At 45.3% G+C, this 3,277-nt stretch overlaps 1 long non-coding RNA gene across 2 annotated transcripts; it reads right to left on the reverse strand.

Moving 5' to 3' along the window:
• Window positions 1-591: 591 nt before the first annotated feature.
• On the reverse strand, window positions 592-3,000 carry LOC123138054 (uncharacterized). Of its 2 annotated transcripts, XR_006468827.1 has the most exons (4): window positions 2,770-3,000; window positions 2,562-2,653; window positions 1,823-1,963; window positions 592-1,726 (listed from the first exon to the last, which is right to left on the reverse strand). It is a non-coding gene; the product is annotated as an uncharacterized lncRNA (long non-coding RNA). The 2 variants fall into 2 exon arrangements; XR_006468826.1 differs by having other exon boundaries at window positions 1,823-2,653.
• Window positions 3,001-3,277: the final 277 nt, after the last annotated feature.

The following is a 3,277-nucleotide window of genomic DNA, read 5'->3' on the forward strand; positions in this document are numbered from 1 at the left end:
ACTAACTAGCTACAAACAATATAAATTAAACAATGAACTGCACACATGCATATTTTATCAATGACACACATGCATGAAAGGTTCAAGTTGCTAACCGCGATCGAGGAGGAAAAAATAAATGAGGAACCTCAAGTGTGGCTCCAACACTTCATATCATGTTTGTTTCACCCTCTTAGGGCATTTCATCAAACACCTTGTGTGCATAAGAGGAACCAAAAGCAAACCTACACCCCCTTGTGAAGCTTGTGAAGAGAAGTGGCACCAAATGGCTAAGTGAGCGTGCTGAACTGGTATATATAGGGGAGGAGCTTTAGTCGCGGTTGGCCTGGCCAACCGCGACTAAAGGCCTTTGCGCACCTTTAGTCGCGGTTGGCCTGGCCAACCGCGACTAAAGCCCCTCACGTGCACCAGCTGGCCACCGAGCGCCCTGGGCCCAGGCCTTTGGTCGCGGTTCGTCTGCCGAACCGCGACTAAAGACTTCATTAGTCGCGGTTCCTACAGTTTCGCGACTAATGGGGCTGGACGGAAGCCTCTTTTTCTACCAGTGTTTCCAATTATTTGTTTGCTTGTCCAAATCACCACAAGAGTATGTTGTAAAAAAATAGCACGCATCTAGTGCGTGAAAATATATATGCACATGTACATCCGTGCGTTCAAGCTGAAAATGCACGGAGCACACATGGTGCCTCTGTTCCAAATTATTTTGCACAGGAAGATTGTCCCTGTTTAAAAAGAAATAGGCAGCACTGGTTGAGGTTGTGTATCAACCAGAGTAGTGGACCACATGTACTGATTGGATAATCTATATAGACCATCGTAATCCTCATCAATCACTGTCAAAGATCATATCATCATCTAGGCAATTTTGTTAAATATACAACATTGTTTGCAGCAGTATATTAGGAGAAGCAGAACTTCGTCATCCTTGATGTATCATCAATCACTGTCAAAGATATCGTCATCTCAGCAAAAAAATTAAATATACAACATTGTTTCCTGCAGTATATTAGGAAAAGCAGAACTTCGTAATCCTTGATGTATCATCAATCACTGTCAAAGATCATATCATCATCTAGGCAATTTTGTTAAATATAGAACATTGTTTGCTGCAGTATATTAGCAGAAGCAGAACTTATTGCAAGGAACATGTTGATAGCACCATATCAAATTGTATTCAGTTTGCTGCATACCATAGTGATGTGGATACTTATGAAATATGTGTAGCTAGAAATTAGAAACTCTGTGAACCTAAACTGTTGTGGCACAAGTGACTATTATATGGATGGTTCTGGTTTTATTAAGATAGGAAGATGGAATATGTTTTCTTCCAAACATACATGAACACCATGGCCATGATAGAAACAGAACATTCATGCTGTAGAAACGGCAATAGAAATCCCACCTCCAATAGGAAAATTAACTCTGAAATTACTACTTGAAATGAGCCATGGGTGGCAGCTGTAGGATTCCAACTTACAGGTAGCCTCATGATATTTACCTGTGGTTGGGAAAAGGCCTACTGGTACCAAAAATATTATTCAACATGCAAAGAAAACAGCTAGGTACACTAAACTATGAATGGAGATAACACATTAAATTGTTCATACCCCCAAAAACCATTAACTCGCAGGTCATGGTGGGTCTTTCCTACTTCACCTGAACCCTGTCACGAGTTATCCTCTCAACCTGCTAGAAATACCACAACCTCTTTCAAGTTTCATCAATCCTACACAATCCACCATAAAGATGTTCATTATAAGAAATACAGCCTATATTTATAATAGAGAATACTGAAGCATTGCATGTATACTCAGTCGCTAACCTCTTATGGCCATTTTCTCAAACATTTGATGAGCCACTTAATAAAAGAAATCAATCCTGATGGTCACAAAATCATCACATACATGCAGCACACAGAATGATGTTTTCAATCTTCTGCTGCTTCTTTTGTACTTACACAAGCCTAGGAACAAAATCAACACATTAGTATGATCTATCCAACATCAGTCATTGGAGTTGAGACAACCAAAATTGGCTAACAAGTTGTAAACTAACTTTGGAAATCTCATGCTACATAAACATATCAAGCAATTCCTCTCCTCTTCACCACCCGTTTTTTTCCACTCAGAGAAAAATTCACATGTTTGTCAAGAAATCATAGTTAAAAAAGCGCGCCTAGGCTCTAGGCGTTGGCAAAACGCATTGCGCATAACTACATTTAATCCGCGCATAATTGCGCATAAGCATGTGCTTTAGTCAGTAAAGCGCAAGCCGGTGGCAAAACGCACAATTAACGTCTAGCGCTTTTTTGAACTATGCAAGAAACCAAAAGGAACCTAACCCAAGGAAGAAAATAGCTTGCAGCCACACAGGCATTCTATCGAGCAGGTCAAAAGCATGGGAGAAAGAAAGAGGCTCACCTTGGAACAAACGCACAGGAGAAGACAAAGCAGCAAACCAGAAGATGAAAACGAAATAAGAAGAGGAGAGCATGAATGAGTAGATAACGCAAGCAATGGAGGCGCGAAATCAATCCGGTGGAAGAGCACGTAGATCCCTACCCTAACCACACATAGAAATGACCCTCTGGACAGGGTGGATCACATCCCTCTGGTTCGATCCCGTGCAGCGTCGTGTTCTTGCGCCGCCACTCCTGGCAGGGCCACAAGGCGTGAGGGGTGAGAGGCAACTAATGAAGTAGATCGACATGGGAGGAGACGCACCCGAAAAAAGGGATCGTGAGGTAGGAGGAGGCACAGAGTTCCTTACCTTGATTCGGATGTCGAAATTGCCGAGGCGAACGCCGCCACCGCTGCCATACGCGTCAAGGTCATTGGCCATGCTTGGCGGCACTCGGTGCTCCCTACACCGCGCCATTCACTGGTGGTGGAGAGGAGAGGAGGCGGCCGCTCCCGATGGTGGTTGCAATGGCCCATATGCTACTTTCGTGGATGCGGCCTAGCCGCTCATCACTGTGGACGGGGGCAGGGGAGGAGGGATGCGAGGCTGGAGGCAGAGGGGGGTTGATGGATAGGGTTGGCCATATACCTGGCCAAACGGGCCGGCCCGGCACGACACGACTCAGCCTATGCTAATCGTGCCTGGCCCGGCACGGCCCGCCATGGCACGTTTAATAGCCGGGCCGTGCCGGGCCAGCCCACGGGCGCTGCTCCTTGGCCCAGGCATGGCCTGATTAGTAAACGGGCCGGCCTGATGGCCCGTTTAGCACGCTGGGCTGCACATATTCAGCCTGTTGGGCTGTTTTTTAGGCCTATTG

This window comes from Triticum aestivum, chromosome 6B, assembly GCF_018294505.1.
Source record: "Triticum aestivum cultivar Chinese Spring chromosome 6B, IWGSC CS RefSeq v2.1, whole genome shotgun sequence".
NCBI lineage: Eukaryota > Viridiplantae > Streptophyta > Magnoliopsida > Poales > Poaceae > Triticum > Triticum aestivum.